This window comes from Pinus tabuliformis, chromosome 2_1 (assembly GCF_031772625.1).
Source record: "Pinus tabuliformis cultivar Carrire ecotype Pingquan chromosome 2_1, CPIR1, whole genome shotgun sequence".
Classification (NCBI taxonomy): domain Eukaryota; kingdom Viridiplantae; phylum Streptophyta; class Pinopsida; order Pinales; family Pinaceae; genus Pinus; species Pinus tabuliformis.
Genome location: NC_142299.1, coordinates 831913792 through 831936115, shown reverse-complemented (window position 1 = coordinate 831936115; position 22324 = coordinate 831913792).

The following is a 22324-nucleotide window of genomic DNA, read 5'->3' as shown; positions in this document are numbered from 1 at the left end:
CTTGAGTCTATCTCCTAGCCTACCACCCAATTCCAAATTAGCTAGTGGTTATCATGAAGCAAGTTAGACTAGGGGTTTATTGGACTTATTTCATCTTGTCATAAGTAGATTATAGTTGCAGGTATTCTATCATGTTATGACAGGATGATGATGAAGAAGATGGAGAAGGATACCTTAGTAGAAGACAACTTCGTATCTATGAAAAGATGTTAATTAGTCAAGAGAAATAAATCGATATCATATTGCAATAACAATTGAAGATCAAGATCACATTAAAGACTCCTTATCTTCAACCCATGTGGAGGAGGAAGAAGAATACCATGATCCATCTCCCATGAACACACAAAGAAATCTGCAAAAAGAGTGCCATGACATTACCATGTCATCATGTAGTCCATGTCATTGGTTTCATGTCATGAGTCATCATGTGCCACATCATTTTGTGGATTATGTAAATTCAATATTGGAGAAATTTATTGTAAAATGGAAGTCCAAGAGACATGTATAGAATGTGAAAATTCATGTAGGAGTCGAAAGGTCATAGAGAATTCAAACAATCATGAGGGAAGTATAAGAGTAATAAGGGAGGTGAATGATCACCCATTTTTATATCTACACCCTCATTTTTCATGTAAAGGAATTTTCACCTTGGCTCATCCTATCGGGAATTAGAGAGGAAGAGAGTTCTTTTCGGGGAGCAAGTGGTTTCTCTAATGCTCCACTATTGGAGCTAGTGGTGTTCACTTTCTTGATGTAGTTGGAACTTTTCTTTAATTCAGAGGCTCATTAAGCCAGCACACTTTCATACATATGTCGTAAATAGTGTAAGAATATTCTTTGATTGTTTGTGATGTATGTTGTTTTCATTTGTACTAAGGAAAATGAACTATTTCGGTGGATTTGGTACTTATCTTGTTGAACATGTGTTGTATGTGTTTTAACAATCATTGCTTCTATGTGAATTATTTCACTATTTTTCCAATTATTCATTTATGTGTACAAGCTCATGTGTATTTTCTATATAAATAATATTACTTGTCTTTAAAAGGCTCACTTTTCTCTCCCATTTTGGTAGAAGAACCTTGATACATTCCTCAATTGAGCATTCTACAAGGCATACTCACTTGTTAATCTGAAAGTACCTGTGTAGTACTCTCTTGTGTTGAACATTGTAGCCAAGGCATATCTTTAAGAACATATAATGGTGAGGCCTTATTTTGAGAGGGACTCCCACACCAAATGGTGCAATGTCTAGTTGGGACTTTTCATGAGGGAGACCCCTTGCATGTTGATGATATCTAGCATGGTCAACAGGTCCACAATACCAACTATTTTGGTTGATGCCTTTTCATATCCCAACACGATGCACAATAGGAAAGGTGACATGGAGGACAGGTAAGCAACCATAGTAGTGGTGTGTGGGCCAGGAAAGGACCATGTTTGTGCCACATGGATATCCATGGATCGACACAAACACTATTAATTTGGAAAACTTCTAATGAACATAAATTTCAATCCATAAGTCGAACTAAGACAAAACTTATAACACTGGAAATCTCTCGATGAGTTGGTAATAATGGTGACTTCAAAATTATTTTTCACAAACTTTGAAAAGATTATAGTTTTTGTCACCCCATATTCATAATAGGTCTTCGATTTTAGGTCAAAATGAGTAGGTAACACCTCCCCTAACAAAAACAAAATCCAAGGGGGTGGGAGGAAGTGTTACAAAGTGGTATCAAAACCTAGGTTCAACACTGGAGTTGAAGAATAGAATTTAGTATGCTAATTTGATTTTTCTATATGATGATTTTAGGTTTGTAGTTGATGTGGTTGCTAACCTTGATATAATATTGACATTTCCTTTTTATCTAACATGTAAAACTAACATGGATTTTTATTTTGGGAGAAACTTCAGATCAACATGGTTAGTACTAATAGTACTAGGTGATAAATTACTATATTCATGCCATATATAACTAAAAACTATATGTGTGTGACAAGAACATAAGAAGACACAAATTCCAACAAGAAATAGAGGAATGAGCAGTAAAATGGTATAGTACAACACATACATATCCCATCATTATTAGGAAGAAGGCAAAGGAAAATTCTCTTTATTAGATGTATACCCTCAGAAGCTTGAGAGTTGAATTAAGAAGTTTCAAGGTAGGAAATGAAAAGATCTTCAGAGGAAAAGAAAGGAACAAAGTGAATGCAATGATTTTGTAGAGCTTATTAGACCTACAAATGTAGAATCAACATGAGCTTGATGACAACTATATAGGAAAGCACAAATCCAAGTAAATTCCATCATAAATCTAGAAGCATAGATTGGAAACTAATATGGTAGAAGTTGTTGGGAAAAATATTGAGAGAGTGGGTGAATAAATATTTAAACATTCACAATAATAATTTTATTTTTCAAACTATATATGTGATTTTACAGAAACCAAACAACGTATGTCCACGACTATAATGAATGAAACCATCGTATAGATAATAAACTTGTAAAACAACTAATTCATTGTCTATTGAACTTAAATCAGAGTGTGATGCATTTACTATGATGTAAACAGAAGCAGTAAGAACAGAATAAATCAACACACATAAGTAGCACACATGAACACTAGTATTTTCAAGTGGAAACCCAATGTGGGAAAAACCACCGTTGTTGTCGTCTTAGTCTTAAATCTTATTATTAAAAAGTATTTACAAGTTTTGTATTGGTGCAGACTCTTTCCAGTACGCAAGCATCTACCTATTGAAGGCTACAACCTTCACTCATTTTCCAGCTTCTACTGGAAGGGAGATTCAACCCCCTAGCTCTTGTACTGACTGATATGATTACCACTATGTAGGCACTAGCCTACAGAAGGATACCACCTTCACTCTTTATCCAGGAACGACATTTCACAAATTTTCAGACTAGATACTCCTCGTACACATCAACACAATATGTAGGCCACGTTTCATCAACTTTTTAGACTAGACCCATCAGTAACATTGAAGCTCAAAATCAATCACCACTGCAATACACCCATCAAACACAACTGCATCACCCAATCACTGAAACCCATCAACTCTAAAGAAAAACACAATCAATCAATCTAAACAGATAGATCACTGTCACAAGAACATAGAGCTAGACTTAGAACACTACGTCAACAACTAGAACCAACTGCAACCTCAAAAATCATATGTCCAAATGTATACGCTACTTCAATAAGGAAAACATGCATGTATATGCTACTTTCTGTAGCCCAACCTGCGTATACCTATAGATATACTGAAGCATAAAACTTCTGAACCAAAAACTGTACTAAGCAAATACATTCTGAAGATCTCTTGTCCTATTACAAAGTTCTAAATAGATAGAAGCAAAAATCACCCTTCATACTCAACCAATCAGTTATCTAGACTTAATCTCCCTATACAATTAGTTTAAATTCAGATCTAATGAAGACATCATTGATAAAAAATAGTAAAATAGTAGCATTAATCAGATAGATCGGTCATTTATGAACAACAAGTCCTTCCTCTGCATATGCCACTTGAAATTTCCAAATTCGTGTGTGTATGTGCCTTCACTGAGGCTAACCTGCATATAGATCTACAAATAATGACTTATAAATTTGTAGCTTTTCAAGAATTCAGATATACCCTCCGATAGAACCCACGCCGTTCTCCCTTGGGCATACCCATTCAAAATGATCAACCTTAGTCGCAATGGAAATTAACTAACTAATTGAAGATTGTTACTACATTTCCATTATAGTTATAATTTGTTATTAAACTGAGAATTAAGTCGCATAACCAAATGACTAATTAGGTTATTTGACTATTATCCATTTATTATTTCTTCCTATTATTTCATATAGTAATAGTAATATAAGTCTTTATAGATTTAAATAAAAAGTCCATTAGTTAATTCTTAGTTGAATGCAAGAAATTGTCATTTAATCACTAAATAACTAAAACTATCTAACTGCTTATTTAATTACAAGTTATAGGTCCCTAAATATAGAATTTTTATTAAATTAGGAATTTAAGTTGAAAACTAACTAACTAATTTGATTATTCTTATTTATTATTGTTTCATATAAAAATATAGGTCTTTGAAGATTTAAATAAAAAAAGACCATCAATGAATTCTTAGTTGAATGCAAGCCATCACAAAATAATTAAAGCTAACTAATTAATTATTGAATTAACTTATTTTAGGTCCCTTTCCTTATCTCTTGGGCTTGTCCGATTACCCGGCCTAATGTAGTTGTTTCCTGGTCAATTATAGTCGTTTCCTGGTCAAATATAGTCGTTCCTAGCCAAATATAGCCATTAGATAACCTGCTCTCTCTATTTATACTACAACCATGATCTAGTTCTTCAACTTAACCTGACGATGAACCACATTGGTTGGTTCAAAACGTGTTGGCAAATGAATTATGATCTGATTTCCGTCGAAAACGCCTCTCAAAAATATTGATATGGATCACAAAAGCCTAAATTCAACAGTGATATAACTTGTTGAATGCCCAAGTAAATCAAATGAAACTAAGATGGGAAACTTTTTTATTAATTAGGATTTACTAGGACTCCTTTCCAACTGGAATCACTCTAAAATACCCCTGTTAACATCTGCTAAAAAATAGAAAAAAATTACTACTCTAAAAATCAGAAATTCAAGAACGAGTGAGCTAGTTAACCTAAAAATTCCTAACCTAATCAAGTGAAAATGGTATGGGGTAAAAAATTTTACGACCTTGAATATTTTTATGGCTTAATAAAATTGGAATAAACTCAAATGAAGCATATTAACATGTTCTAAAAAATAGCAGAAAAAACCTACTATTTTGCTACAAGGGACTTCTAGAAATTCTAGATTTCTGATCTAGTAAACCAATCCAAGTAGCTTAATTATGAATATGCCTTTTCCAAGTTGTTCCAAGGATGCACAATGCTTGTGAATCTATAAATAACATTTAAAATATCTCACTTCAATAATTTGACCAATATCACCTATAAGAAAATAAACATGAACAATAAATGTGGAAATAAGAGATGCAAGTGAAAAAGCATTCAGAGGAAGTAAATAAATTGTACAATAGGGATCTGAGGCTCCTGGGATGGCCAAACCCATGTAAAATCAGAACCTATGAAGGAAACCAATCTTTAGAAGCTAAAAATGGCACCATTCTTCATTATTTGAATCAATCCAAGTACATCCCTGCTAGAAATGAAAGTGGAGTTGCTAAATAACAAGTTTTCTCCACAAGAAGACTAAGACATACATGGCCCTAGAAGAAAATTTTAATTGGTTCTTATACAAATATATGAGGAAGAATTCTCCTTGAAAGGAGGTAGCTTTCTCCTCCAAAATCCCAAAAGAAGTGGATATGGTTCCCAACACTAGGAGTCTTCATTAAATGACTCAGAACACATCCCTAGATTTTATCAATTAGTGGAGCTCCAAATTTTTTCAATAATTTCATGGTATTCAATTCATTTATTATCCAATCTTGGTCCATCCTGTAGTATGGAGAAATTCCCTATATTATCGCACTCATGGTTTACTCCATATTCTCTCATTATTCTGCAAAAATAAATAATATTAGACACATAATATGCAATTATCTCTAAACCTTTCTAAGAACATATTAAAGCTAAAAAAACATTATGAGGTGTAGAAGGAGAGATTTGATATAGCCTTTATATGCCTAGGAAGGGTTAGATGAGCCTTAATTTTTGTCTAATTTGGAGTCCTGTCATCTAGTGATGCATCAGAGGAAAGACAACGTGTGTGCCTAATTGTAGAGGAAGTGTTGGAGGAATAAATTTTCGGAACAACAACTGTGTCTGAAACTAGAGCTGAGGAAATGAAGATCCCTGAAGGGACCAAGGGAGTATCAATAAAGGTAATAGTGCAAAAAAGGAATGTGAAGAGGCCAATTGGTGGAAGAACCCTTGGGAAAAGGGTATGAGTAGTTGCTATACTAGAATAGACTCAAAAACATATTTCTGTAGTTGAGGGGAAATGTGATGATATAGCTAGAACTGATGGGTTTGAGGAGCAACAGTAATAGCACAAATAAAAGCAGGAGAATTTTGCAGTGGAAATCCCCTCTACATCTGAAATCCTAGATATTACACTAGATCCTAAACAAGAATGAGAGAAACAATAGGAGACACAAGGGCTAGTAATAGAAGAGTAGACAAAAAAACAAGAGGTTGCTACTTCACTAGGTACAACAAAAATTTACCCTCTCATTCAAATTGAAATTTGAGAAATGAAAATGAGGATTTGAAGAAAAACCTTCCCTTGGTTAAATAACAAATTCATTTTAAGAATGAAACTAGATAGGATATGTTGGCAGAGGCTTTAGAAATGACATCATCCACTATCTCAAAAAAAATTTGTAAGGGTTGTCAACAATTCCTTGAGGAGGCTAAAATCATGGAGATTGATATTAATTCAGTTGGAGTACAAGTGGGGGAACTAGAAAAATAATTTCCACATTATATTCCATAAGAACTTGTTGATGACATTGTTGTTACAAAAGAACCAACAATCAAAGTAGAATAGGAAGAAGAAAAATAGTCTACTAATCCACAAGAATATTTGTATGGTGTTTTTGTTACACAAGAACCAATATTTGAAATAGTGCAGACTAGAAATAAAAAGGTTGTTTTACCACAAGAACCTATCGATGATGTTTTTGTTACACAAGAACTAGTAGTTGAGATAAAGAAACAGGAGAATAAAATGGATCAGAAGGAGGATGTTGAAACAACATCTAAAACATCTCATGTTAAATTTTAAGATTTTATGAGGGTAATAGAGAAGTGGGAGAAATTAGCACTTTTTCCCAAAGATGAAGTCATCTTCCTAAAGAAGCATGAGGAAATGGTCAATAAGCTTAAGAAGGACTGGGTTGAAAAATTAAGAATTGCAGAATTTGTGAAAATCCAGAAGGAGAGGAATCAAGCAATGAAATAGGTGAAGGAGCTACAAGGAGAGGTTAAGTTGTTATAACAAGAAAATGAGTTCATTTATGAGATTATTAAAGGCTTATTATGCAACAGCCTTCCTTCTCTTTCTTAGCCTTTATATTTGCAAGAAACAAATTATCTCTTCCAATTAACAACCCTGAAGGAAAAGTGACAATATAAGACAAGGGAGATACATGACTTCCTAGAAACATTTCAAAGTGTTAATTTCTCATAACAACATTTGTTGTGAGAGATATACCTGCACAATCACACTCGCTTTTGGGACAAATAATTCAATCTAACACCCTATGTGGGAAATGTACAACTTAAGGCTTTTTTTACTTTAATGCAAAAATAGACAGGCTAGAAAGCTTCTAATGATAATGTAACAGTTAATGAAGAATTGGTAGAACTACGTATTAGAGGAAAACCTAGTTTAGCTAAAGTTGTTGCACACAAATACAATAAAATATGGTGGTTTCTAGCCACTAAGACTGTTGATGGACCATAGAGAAAAGGTTCTATGGAGATGCCAAAGAAAATATACGAGGAATGATAATCGTTTCCTTAAAATTATGCAAGTTGAGATGGGATATTTCCCGATAAGAATTGCAAAAGGGAGACCCCTATTATTATCATAATTTTGAGCAAGCACTTTCTAGAGATCATTGGTATGTTGAATGTATTAGGAAGATTGGTATAGGTTGGATAGGACTTAGATTCAAGTTCCCTCTTGTTTGGTTACCCACCCATCAATATCAATATCCATATAGTATTACTGATAGGTTTTGGGAGGGATAATTGGTTATTTATTGAGGATACTGGGCCAAAGGTGAAGACATGGCAGGGAAATACAACCTCACATAACTTCATTCTCATCATGTCAGGTTTCAGTGACATGAGCCTACATGAGGACATGTAGAAGCTTAAGATGGGGAGAGATGTTGGGTCATCGAATTTTCAACCTTTTCCTACTTATTTTCCTATTTATTTTATCCCTTTTTGACCAATAGGACCATATCTTATTACTGTAACAACCCTTATTCACTTAAATATGTCCCTTTTCAGTTGATTCTTTCTTAGTTCAATTCTACTTATAATATGAGATTATAACTACTTTCTTAAGCTACTTTTTATCATAAAACTAATGTATGGGATGCTTCAGTTTTGGGTGGTTTGTCGAAGCTTGTTGTTATAGAATTACATTTCAGCTCCTTTACGAATTTAGATTAATTAAGGTTCCATGAGCTATTGTTTTCACACAAACAATTTCTTAAGCACGTGTTATCTTTCCTAATCAAAGTGGATATAGAAGTGCGTCAAAGTCAAAAGAAATATCTCAACACTTGGAGGTATTTATGGAGCACTTAGACCATTTGGTTGAGATCTTTTGTAACACTATTTGTAATTAAAGGAAATTTTTATAGTTTTACCCCTTCCATGGAAATCATTGTGTAATTGTTAAGATATCGTTTTATTTTAGGATCACATGAGAATCAAAAGATTCTCATTGTGATATTCTCGTTGTAATTAATATCTCTAAAAGAGAAGACTATTTTCCCACAAGGGCTAGAGTGAAGAATTGGAGAATCAAATTGGAAAGGGGAAATGCTAGAGCTTTGTTATCATGATACTTTTATTTATGAAAATCTCAACTTTGTGGTTCAATAATTTCCTATGAGTAGTTTGTGTTATTTTTAGTGCACCAACCCCTATTGAGGAGGAAGGGCCCTCCTTCTTAGTAGGGATCACTATTTAGTTACAGTGGAATACATAATTGCCTAAATATTTCTTAGTTATTTGATTGTTGATGGGTCCCATGAATAGTTATACTTTGAGGCCCATATTTCTATCCTCCTATACATAAATTCTTTCTTTTGTCCACATTAATTTATATTTTTTTCTATAATGTGATTAGTGGGAAGACTAAAGGGTGCTTGTCATATTTTGTGGCCTAATGTGGTTTATGTGTAGGAAAGAGAGCATTGTTTCTACATTTATGATGTAGAGGCATGTTCGCGGTAGTTAGAGGGAATGTACGAGGATTTTGCCCTACATTTAATCTCATTTGAACGGAAGTTATCCCTAGAATCACTCATTTACAGTTCAAGATATATTGACATCCGAGGAACTCAAGTGCATGCTACGATTGAAGGGAACTAGATCCACTAGTTTCAATATTTTGGAGGGAGCAATCCTCCTCTCAAAGGAGTTTCCCCTCAATCACTTTTTGTATAAATAAACAGGCCTAAGGGCTCATTAGGATTCAAATTTTTGGATCCTAGGAAGACTTATTAACGGTCAAGTACTTGGGACTGTTATTTCCATTTTGGGACTATGTATTTGAACTCCATTTATGTTAATGAAAGGTCCATTGTTGGTTCACATATGAGTTAGCTTAGGACAGCTGAAACCTTTGGGTTAGAGCCCAACCTAGAGGCTTTAGTCCCTCTTGTGTGTTTTTCCTTTGTTCTTTTTCAAGTTGTTGTATTTCTTTCCTTGTTTAGGTAGAGTTTAGATTGAAAAAATTATAGTTTTAGGTTTTATCACCACCTCTCTTGTGGGAAGTGTGGTTGAAGAGTCTATAACAACAAGCCAAAAATATTTATTTGTGTTTCTTTGGAATTTTCTAATATTTGGATTGTAATTCTCTTTCATTCTTTGTTCCTACACCTTAGAAGTTAATATCATGTCTTGAAAAATGGATTAGATACATGTTGCAGGATAGAATAGTTCTTAATGAAATAAAATTCAACTCATCTTTTCCACTTTGATTTGTTTTGCTGCATTTTTCTCATTAGATGTATGTTCTTGGTTGTTAGTCTGCAAGGACTTTGAGTGGATCATAAAGGTTTGCACATTCATCTAGATCAACTTTTCCATTACTATCCTCCTCTTGGACACCCCATGCTACTCTTAAATTCTTCCACTGAGTTCATCTTTTCATAGTCTATGAAGGACACCTTGAGCAGGGGTTTTTGTGCAAGATGGACCTCTGAGGGGTGTTAAGCTTGGAAAAGGGCCTCACACATCCTTCATCCACCTTCATCCACCTTCCACCACCTTCAAAATACCTTTCTTACTCCCAAAAATCTCTCTGACCCAGTCTTGTAGCAAAATAGGGCAATCCTATAGCAAAACAAGGTATCTTGTAGTATCCTATAAGAATCCTGTAGCATGCCCTAAACTTAGCTAGATTTTCTCTAAGATATTTACTTTTTGATTTTTAGATTGAATAATGACCACTAGGCCTTGATTCCATGATTGGGGAAACCCAAGGACCACTATAGACCCCTTTCTTTTGTCGTTGCAAGACAATAATTCAAATAGAATTAGAAAGCATATTTTCACATTTGAATCACAATGAGTATTCTCTTATGCTATGAGTAATGACCCTGTTGCTAAATATATAAATAAATTACACTTAGCGATATGAAGGAAAACTCTTCAATTCAAATATTTTATACTCATTCACACTCTTCAATTTCCTAGTTATGAGTTGTAGACTAAATTTCCTTTTTCAAAGAAATTTGTAGTTAGATTAATGATTTACATTCTACAAGTAGAGTATTCATTTGATTGGTTTGAAAGTAGAGTAGCATGGTTCATTTATGCAACTAGTGTAGTCTCCTTCCTTCCTATAGTTACAATTAGTCTCGACATATAATGAACGGCACTTTCATTTGTGCAACTAGGATAATGTTCATTTCATTGCAATTAGAGTAGGTTTATATATTTTCACATAAATTATCTTTTCAGTTTTTGAAGGACTGCTATTTACATACCTTGATCTGATTTAATGACTAAGGGTGACATGAGTATAATTTGACCTATTGTGCATATAATAGTGTCACCTCTAAGTTAGTAGGAACCCTAGGTTGATAATTCAAGTTGAGGGTCTTAGGAGTTAAAAAATCCTTGATGTGATACTAGGGCTCATCATTTTTCAGTGTTGTTGACAGGAAGGTGTTAAAGTAGGTGTTGTTTCTACCTAGAATTTTCTTTCTTCTTCATTTTGTTTTGCATCAGTACTATTGATTTTAAAACTCCAAAAAAGAGAAAATTCAAAAAATACATAGCTAGTTCTTTCATGCCTCATAGGAGTAGGTATAGTCAATGGAAATTCCTACCAAAAACCCTTACCCCTTGAAGCATCCAACCATCATTCTTCATTGGTGACTATGAAATTCCCTCTCTGACTACAAGGGAGTTAGAAAACCCTCTAGGTGAGGAACCTAAATTTTTTTAGGAAACCATATGGGAAGAACAACCCACCTCACCTTACCAAACCATGGCTAAAAAAAAAAAAAAGACTTCTTTCCTATTCAAGAAACCAATGGGGAGGCTAGAAAGAAGAATATAAGCCTTTCTTCCCTTCCACACTTCCATGGCCTAACCTCTAAGGACCCTAACACCTCCATGTTTGAATTTTTTGTTTTCTATAGGACCTGTGACTATACCTATGATGAGAATAAGCTGAAATTATTTCCATCTGCCCTCAAAGATGGAGCCTTACGTTGGTTTATGATCTTACCTAAAGGCAACATCACAACATGGGCCCAAATATCTTAGGCCTTTAATGAGAAGTAAAAGTATTAGTGTAGGTCAAAAATAACAAAAGAAGAAATCTTTAGGATGACCCTAGGACTAGATGAATCTTTAGAGGATTATTAGGAAAGATTCCAACTCAATTATAGGAGAGATAATTGTACCCTTGACTCTGAGTCACTCAAGCTAGTACTTCTCTAAGGGATTAGGGAAAATGTAATGGAGACCCTCAACATGCTGACTGGAGGAGACATCTACCAGCTTCCTTATGATGACATCAAGACGGTATTCAAGAATCATTCTAGAGTTGCTAGGAAAAAGGGCAGGTCTAGTCAAGGCTTGGTCAGTTCATCTCCCTCTGCATCAACCATGAAACATGAGATAGGGAACATGCTCGAGGATTTCAAGAGTGAAATGTTGCATACCTTTCCCTGCAGATGGACACTATGCAGATTAAAGGAAGTAAGAGGAAGAAGAAAGGTCACTAGCTATCTTTTACCCTAGATGCACTAAGAGACATCCTAGAAATGAGTGCTCACTACATATCAATGAATTTTGCTCTATCTATGAGTAAAATTATGCAATAGACAAATTTCCCTCTCTTCCAGGCCTAAAATTTGTATACAAAGGGCAAAGAGTGGTTCAGAGAAAATATGATTCATTAACCAAAGGATTCCCCAAGGACATCAACCATATCAATAGGGCATGCAAGGTGCACACTATCCTCCTCACGATTTGACTCAATATGCACATTTTCAGCCTTGCTACCCCTCCATTCATCCATCATGGTCCATACCTCTCCTTGGACTTATACTCCTCAATATCCTCCTGAGCCTATCAACCCTCCTTTCCAGCCATATCCACCTCAATCTCCTCAATGTGGCAACTCCTCACAAGCATGGAGACCTCAGAAACACAACCTCCTGATTTAATTCCCCCCCCTCTTTACCTCAACCACAACTTCCCCACCATAGACCACTTAAGAAACCTCAATTACACTCATAACCCAATATGAACTCAAATAATAAGTAGGCACATCAAGTTTACACTGGGGAGACATCCTATCCTACTTATGTTGTGGAAATCCAAGAGATAAACCTTCGGTCTAGGAAGGTACTTCCCGATGCTCACCCACTTTCGCCACTTGAAGAGCTTGAATAAGATAAGGGAGATTGTTACCCTCAAGACAATGCACCTCCCTATCTTGAAAGGATGGTCGATCCTAAATAGCACACCCTGGAAGAGGCTGAACTTCTTGGAGAATTAAAGAACTTGTGTGTTAAGATACCCCTTCTCTAGGACATAAAATATGTCCCCATTTACAACAAGCTTATCAAGGAAGCATGCTTTAAAATACTTGGGAGAAGAAGGAGAGATACCCCCACTATCAATGTTGTTGGGAAACTCTGTGATCTCATGCTTGGGAGGGTAATCTCCCCAAAGTACTTGGATCCTAGTAGCCTACTAGTTTATGTGCACATTGATAGCATTATGGTCCCTAATAACTTGATTGACCTTGGGGCTACAATCAATGTTATGACCAAGGAAACCATGCTCAAGCTCAACCTCCAAGGGGCATTGAGGAAGACCACTACAATGTTGTATCTTGCAGTTAGATCAATAATAGCTCCTCAGAGAGTTATTGAGGATGTCATGGTCTCCATTGGCTCCTAGGAGTACACCACTAATTTCCTTTTCCTCCAGTCCAAAACTAAGTTTAATGGTTACCCTCTCATCCTAGGAAGACCTTTGTTGGCCACTACTTATGCCTACATTAGTTGTAGGGTTTGGAACATGACCATTAAGAATGGGTATCTAGCAAAATAGCTTGTGTTATACCCTCCTGTCAACCTTCTATTGAGAATGAATTTCCCTTATGGTTAGAGGATGAGGAAGAGGATGAGTTTTATGAGACATCCATCTACCCAGTATGTACACTAGAAATTGATGTAGGAGCGAGGTAGCTTTATGAAGATGACCTTATTGACCATATATTACAAATAAGCCTCCCACTACCATGCAAGTGGACGAACTGATAAAGGAACATAGAAACCCATGGACTGATCTATGCTCTATTGAACCTAATCTATAACATGCTAAGGTTGTAGAGATTATTCCATCCAGAACTTTAAATATAAACCCCTCTCTCTCAGTTGAGTAGGAAGATCAATTATGAAATGTGTTGAGGAAACACCTAGATGATTTTTCTTGCAACTATAAGGAAATAAAAGGTGTTCATCCCTTAGTCTGTACTCATCATATCTATATAAAAGAGGGATGGAAGCATGTGCGCGAACCCCAAAGATGGATGAATCTAGCTCTTAAGGACATTTTGAAAGAGGAATTACAAAAGATATTGGATGTAGGGTTCATATACCCCATTTCAGATAGTGAGTTGGTGTCCCCGCTTGTGATAATCCCAAAGAAAAATGGGAAGTGGAAGATCTATTTTGATTACTGAGATATTAACAAGACTACAAAGAAGGACCACTTCCCTTTCCTTGCATTGACCAAGTCTTGAGTGGACTTGGAGGGAAAATATTATCTTCCTTCCCAAATGGGTTTAGTGGGTACAACCAAATACATATCAGCCTTGAGGACAAAGGCAATACCACATTAACATGTCATTGGAGTACCTTTTCCTATAGAGTCCTTCCATTTAGTTTGTGCAATCCACTACTACCTTCTAGAGGGAAGTTCTAAGTATTTTTACTAACCTTGTTCATGACACTATTGAGATATACATGGATGACTTCACTCCTTATGGATGTGACTTCCAGGAAGCTCTTTCTAATATTTGTAAACTCATAAATAAATGAATTGAGATGAATCTTTCATAAAATCTTGAGAAATGTGAATTTTCAATGAATATAGGGACTATTCTAGGTCGTTCCATATCTAAGGAAAGGATACAGGTTAACCCAAACAAAATTGCCATCATTAAAGGGATCCCTACACCACAAAAAAAAGTAGATGTCAGAAGCTTCCTTGGATTAGTTGGGTACTAAAGAAGGTTAATTAAGGACTTCAGTAAATTGGCTTTGCCCTTGTTTAGACTACTGGCTGAAATTCAGACTTATGTTGGACAGATAAATGTCAAGAGGACTTTGAAGTACTAAAGGACAAGTTGAGCATTGCACCCATACTTAGGGGTTCCAATTGGGAATTACCTTTCCATATCCACAAAAATGCATCAGATAAAGTTGTAGGATCAACCTTAGGACAAGTGGAAGACATCTTACCCTATTTCATCTATTTCATCAGTAAGAACCTTTCTAAGGTTAAGATAAATTATAAAGACACTAAAAAAGAACTCCTGGATATGGTACACTCTATGAACAAGATTAGGCACTACATCATTAGATATAAAACTCTTTTCCACACTCATCATGCAACCATTAAGTATTTAGTGAATAAACCTTATCTCAATACTAGGAAAATTACATGGTTGTTATTATTACAAGAATTTTATTTGACTGTTGTTGACAAACCACAGAAAGAGAATGTGGTCACAATTTTTTTCAATAATGACCTTGCCTATAGGGAATGAGGAGATGGTAGATGATCAACTCCCAGATGAACACCTCTTTTCCATATTTGTTATATTTCCTTGGTTTTATGATATATAAATCTACTTGGTTGATGGGAGTTTCCCTCCTAATATACCTTCCAAAGAGAAGAGAAAAATCATTAGGAAGAGTGCCCCATTCACTTGGATTGGGGGAAATCTCTTCAAGTTGGGGCCAGATCAAGCTTTGAGAAGATGTGTGAGGGAAGAGAAGGTCTTTGAAATCCTCTCAGAATGCCATTATGGACCTTGTGGAGGCCACTTTGTGCTAAGAGGAAAACCTTCAAAGTTCTACAATTTGGTTACTACTGGCCTAGTCTCCATCAGGTGCAAGAAGGTACACCATCAAATCTAATTAGTGCCGAAGGATGGGCAAGCCCACACCTGACGATGATATTCCCCTACAACCTTAAGAGACTCTAGAGCCATTTGAGAAATTTGGCATGGACTTCATTTGACCCATTGATTGCCCATTAGGACAAAATAAGTATATCATTGTGTGTGTTGATTACTTGACTAAATGGGATGAAGCAAAGGTATTAAAGGTTGCAACTGAGCACAAGGTGGTTGAATTTTTGATGGAGAACATCTTCTACAAGTTTGGTTTTCCAAGGGAGTTAGTCAATGATGAAGGGACATATCTCACCTCAAATCTGATTGAAGACATCATGAAGTAGCACCACATCAAGCATAGGACATCCACTACCTACCACCCTCTGAAAATTTGACAAGTGAAGGTCACAAATATAGACTTGGTGAACATTCTAACCAAGGTTTTTAGCAGAAACAACAAAGATTGGCTACACATAATTATATAATCAACTTGGTCCTACAATACCACTTGGAAGACCACCACTGGATTTACCCCATTTGAATTAGTCTATCGAAAGAAGGCCCTATTTTCCAATGAATTTGAACATAATACCCTAAGGATGGAAACCCAATTAGACTTAGACCTCACTGCAACACAATAAGAGAGGCTGCTCCAGCTCAATGGTTTAGATGAATTGAGATTGTAGGTTATCCTATACATTGAGGTAGTCTAGCTATAGAGGAAGGTTTTCCATGATAGAAACATTAGAGAGAGATATTTTCAAGAGGGTGATTAGGCCCTTATATATGATTCAAGATTCATGGACTTCAATGGAAAATTAATTACAATATGGATGCCCACCTATCTAGTGGAAAATGTCATGAGAATGGATCTGTCCAAGTTAGAACAATCGATGAGGAAGGTATCCCCTTGATTGTTAATGGTTACCGATTGAAATTATACAAAATACATTTATCCAATGATTATTTTATTAGTTCAATTAGAAAGGAGTTGAATTTGATTAGGAGGCTCACAACCCTCAGTCCACCAAACTTTTGATCAGAAAAAGGAAAATAAAATAAAATAAAATAAAGGGCCTAAGTGGAAACCTCCATGAGGAATCTAATGCCAACTCTATGGTTGAAAAACTCTTTGAGGCAACCCAAGAGAAAAAAAGAAAATAAAAATAAGATGAAATGATCCCCAGGTGAAAACGCTACCCAAAGGCAGTCTGCATGTCACAAAAAAAATGGGAGGGAGGGGGGGGGGGGAATGGAATACAGGGAGGAAGTGCATTGAGGTAAGAGAATCCATGAATTCTACTAATATTTATCTTTTGCAAGACTCTAGACAATCAAGAGAATAAAAGTTGAAGAAACATAGTCCACGATTCATTTATCCATTCTCATAACCTAACCACTGCATTTCGCTCATCATTTACCCATATCTCTACCATCTCCGTACATCCCTCTGTCACTTAGCAAGAAATTGCACCCAATTTTTCCTCAATCATGTAGTGCTACAATATTGTCCTATACTGTTACAAGATTGTCCTAAACTGCTACAATATTGACCAAAAATAATTATACAAGATTGAGATCCATTTAGAAAAATGGGTTAAAAGTCATGCTTTTCCTTGGGAAATGTTAAGGGATCTCCATTAAACCTCCTTCACCTCTCATCCACTGCATTTACCTAACTCCATTCTCAAGATTCAACCTCTAATCATGAGAAAAACACAAAAAAGGGGCTCTTCCTTCACTCTTTTTCACAAGCTTCCACCACCATCAGAAGATTTTGTTCCTTTCCCTAGGCTCACCATGATTTATCCAAGTCCCTGAATGCAATTTGAGGTTTCAGGAAGGAACTGTGCGACTACTATAAGAAATAGATCAATCATGTAGCAGCCTAAACAGATCCAACAAAACCATAGGAAGAGGAGTGTTGTAGCTCCATAATGAAGATATTGTCACCCTGAAACATCAAGAGTTCATCCTTGAGATTTGGAGGAGTAACACCATCCCTAAGAGGTAACTCCAAGGTCACCAATCCACTCTAGCAATAGTAGATCAAACATTGGAAAATACCTGCATGAAAGAGATATTTTATCAATCAAATACATCATCATATTATTTTGTTTAATAAGGACCTATGCAAAAGCAATAAAATGGATGGTATCACATTCAGAGAGAATTTGATCAATCATTAGTCCAACAATAGCATGCATGCATCTCCAGCAACTTGGCATCACAGGTAGGCTCGGGTATGACACCCATCACCTCTTGCTTATGCACATAATGGTAAAAAAAATGCATTTAACGAGTGAGAATATAGTTTTTATGGGCTAGAGGTGGCCAATAAACTTGGCTACCTTCACTTACGAAACTGAAATCTACTCAGCAACCCATTAAATGTGGAAATGTCTAAGTAATGGAAGTGATAATTACGAGGAGTAGGTCCAATGGCTAAAATAGGAAATACATGTATAGGCCACGTCACCAAGAACACCATACCCATTACGACAAAAAGGAATAAAATGACAAGGGTAAATTTTAGTTGTACTAATTATTATTCCCAAAAAATTTAAAGAGGCCAGTCAAGATATCAAACGTCAAGCTATATGCTACCTAGGGTTCTACAGAAGAGCTACAGATTTGGTTTGCAGGTGCTACAGGATCAAGCACCACTGATATAGGAATTCCAGGATTACTACAAGAACACAGAGGAACTGCTATAGGATTGGGAAAAGAGATGGAAAAGAGTCCAAATCCCCATAAACATCAAGAAGTCATCCTAAGAAGGGTAAGTGGAATCCTCCCTCCTCATTTTCCATACAATTATGAAGTGAATTCTTCCTGGTACAAATATCTTGTATCAAACCCTTCTAGAGGTAAATTCCTTTGAAAAAAATATTTTCTCACATAATAAAGGCAAGGCAAGAGGAGGGGATGTTTTTCTTTGACATAGAGGGTATCATTCTTCTCCTTCTCTAACTAAAAAAGGCATCAACCTCCATATTTCTACCTTTTCACCATAGACTACTTAGAGCAAAATATTGCAAAAATTCTATTCAAATAATTTAAGGAATAAATAGTAGAAGCCATGGGAGGAGGTTTCAATCAAAGAGAACCGACATACACCGATAGAATCCATCAACACGCTCCTATGAGAGAAATTTTTCTGAGACACAAGTGGATGGGGTTCTTTGAGCAATTGAAGGGGTATGATGATGAGTTAACACATGAGTTTTCCATGACCCTTAATTTCGAGGAAGAGGACAGTGCTACCACTGTTGTTAGGGGTCTTTCCATCAATATGAACATAGATATTATTAGTAGAGTGACCACCATACCCTTAGGAGTTCGATGGGGAGAAGAGAATAGAAGAATAATTTTCAGAGCCAAGAAAAAATTCTTCCTCCATGAAGAGAAACCAGATGAAGATAAAAATGGATTAAGAAGAGAAATCCTCGGCTACCCTTAAGATGAAGTAGCATATAACATCCTCAAATACATATCGTATGAAGGGAGGTTGAGTGTTTTATATGCCTATCAATGCAGGCTTCTCTATGTGCTAAGGTTCCAAACATAATTTCCCATTCCAAGTAGAGTTATCGTGCAACATTTCCTCCTTCAATCTATAATTGAAATGATCCAGAGAATCAGGGAAGTAAATCACCAATACATGGCTTATAAATTCATCATCAGACTCATTGTGATGGATTCCTTAAGCCATATCAGAATCCATGTGTTGTGGGTTGACTTTGTGGACATGGATAGGGAGGTCTTCATTGAGACACAAGCCCTTACCTCAACATAGCAAGAAGATATGCCAAAATATAGCGTTGGAGGTAATAAAGAAGAAGAGAAAAAGGGAGGAGAAAAAAAATCAGGAGAAGCGAACCCTTAGGAGCCCTCTAAATATCAAAATATACGAAATTTTGGTAAGAAAATTTGCCTCTCACGATGGAACACAGAACAAGAGGTGAATTGTACCTTGACCACACTTAACACACCTGTCAAGCCCAAAGGAAGGAAGCCTAAGCAGGGCCCCTTGTACTTTAAGAGGAGAAAGAGAACCAGGATCAAGAAAGGGAAGCCTCAACTTCCTTCAATAGTCCCAATCATAATTGATGAATGAGGTAGTCAAGGAAAAGAATTAGGACCTGGTGAATGGAAAATTAAGGATGTCACCTCCCATAAAGCCAAGGGTAAGCAGCCTTTGGCACACATAGGGTGGCCCACCACTAGATTAGTCACATCCAAGAATCTCAAAGCACATACTACCCTGCTAGAGGAGAGCACAGAGGTGCTACAGAAGAAGGTAAATGTGCTACAAAGGAAAATAGATGTGCTACAAGAGAAAGCAACGATACTACAAGAAGAGATGGGGTTGCTAGAGGAAGGAACATATTTTCTACAGGATCAAGAGAAAGTGTTATAGGAAAGGGAAACCACATCACAAGAGGAAGGTGTAGGTCCCCAAGGACTCTAGGAGCCTGAAACACAACATGACCTTCGACCTTTTATAAATTTATGGAGGCAGGTAGGATTATACTTGAAAAATTTGTCGTCCCCCTCTTATTCTAGTTGGTAAAAGAGAGGGGAAGACCTCATAGTTTACAAATAATAGAGTATCACTCACTTGAAAGACTAAGGAATGCCATAGAGAGAACCCCAGTCTATAAAAGGATCATTCAAAGGTTAAAGATCAATTGGATAGGGCTTAAACTTAGTCCTCCCTTCCTATTGGTCCTACAGGAGAGAAGAGATTGAGCAGAAGAGCAAAGGGAGTGGATAGACATAGAAGCAAATTTAGGGTTGTAACCATAGGAAGGCCCACCATCTAATATTCCTTGGACTGTCATAGAGGCCACTAGAGCCATGCATGGACTTCATATCAGTGAATAGGTTTCTTAAAGGGTGACCAACACCTTCAACAAGGGGTGTTGATGGGTCCCATCAATAGGTATACTTTGAGGCCCATATTACTATCCTCCAACCCATAAATACTTTCTTTTCTCCACATTAATTTACAATTTTGGCTATAATGTGCTTAGTGGGAAGACTTCAGGGTGTTTTTCATACTTCGTGGCCTAATGTGGTTTATGTGTAGCCAAGAAATCAATTTTTGGTACATTTATGATGCAGAGGCACATTATAGGTAGGTACAAGGAATGTAGGAAGATTTTCCCCTTCATTTACTCTCCTTTGACTCAATTTGATCCCTATAATCACTCATCTACAAGTCTATATCTATTTACATATGAGGAGCTCAAGTACATCTGAAGATCCAAGGGAACTGGATCCAATAATTTGGATATTTTGGAGGGAAGTAGTCCTCCTCTCAAAAGAGCTAACCCTCATCACTTTTTTTATAAATAAATAGGTCAAAGGCTCACTAGGATTCAAATTTTTGGGAGCTAGGAAGAGATTTTGAAGGTCAAGTACTTGATTGTATTATTTCCATTTTGAGATTATGTATTTGAACTCCCTTTTCTGTTAATGAAAGGTCCATTGTTGGTTCACATCTGAGATACCTTAGGAGGGTTGCAACCCTTGGGTTAGGGCCCAACCCAAAGGGTTTATTTCCTCTCATGTATTTTTCATTTTTTCTTCTTCAAGTTGTTGTATTTATTTCCTTGTTTAGGTAGAAGTTAGATTTCAAAAATTGTAGTTTCAAGTCTAATCCCACCTCTCTTGTGGGAAGTGTGGTTGAAGAGTCTACAACAACAAGCCAAAAATTTGTGTTTGTGTTACTTTGGAATTTGTTAGGATTTGGATTTTAATTCTTGTGCATGCTTTGTTTATACACCTTTGAGGTTAATATCATGTGCTGGCAAAAGGATTAGATACATGTTGTAGGATAGAATAGTTGATGAAATAAAACTCAACTCATCCTTTCCACTTTGATTTGTTTTGCTGCAATTTGATCATTACATGTATGTTATTGATTGTTAGCTTAAACGAATTGCTAGTGGCTTGTAGGGATTGGAAAATTCATCTACATCTACTTTGTATTTACTATCCTCCTCTTGGACACCCCATACTACTCTCAAATTCTGCCTCCGAGATCATCTTTTCATAGTCAATGAAAGACACCGTGAACATGGATTTACGTGCAAGATGGGCCTCTGAGGGGTGCTAAGCTTGTAAAAGGGCCTCACACATCCTTCATCCACCTTCACCCACCTTTAACCACCTTCAAAACACCTTTTCTGCCCCCAAAAATATCTCAGACCCAATCCTGCAACAAAATAGGGCAATCTCGTAGCAAAATAGGGTATCCTGTAGTAGTCTTGTAGCCCAACCTATATCAGCTAGATTTTCTCTAAGACCTTGATTTTTTCATTTTGAGAATTAATAGTGACCTCCAGGCCTTGAATCAATGATTGGGGAGTCCCAAGGACCACTCTAGACCCCTCCTTCCTCCACTACAAGAACAAGACAACAAATAGAATTAGAAAGTAGATTTTCACATTTGAATCATAATGAGTATTCTCTTATGCAATGAGTAAAGACCCTGCTCCAAAAGAGTGCTGTGAGAGTGCTTAAATGACGTATTGTATAAATATTTCTCAGTTCTGTGAGTGTTATTATTTCTACTATTATAGTTAATTTTGTGTGTAATTTAATTAATTAAAATAAGCTTTGGATGGTGTGACATTTTAAGTCCCAGACTGTTCCCTCAGTTTAGTATGGAAATCAATTATTTGCTTTGCTATTACAGATTGGATTTCACTTCCTTTTATGTGTGTAGAGTGAATGAGTGATGGTTTTTAGGTATGAGAGTGGCTAAATTACAAATTACATAAACATTTATCATTTATGTGATTGTTGGTACTACTACTATTATAGTTAATTTATTCCATAATTTAATTAATTGTAGTAAGCTTTCTATGGTGT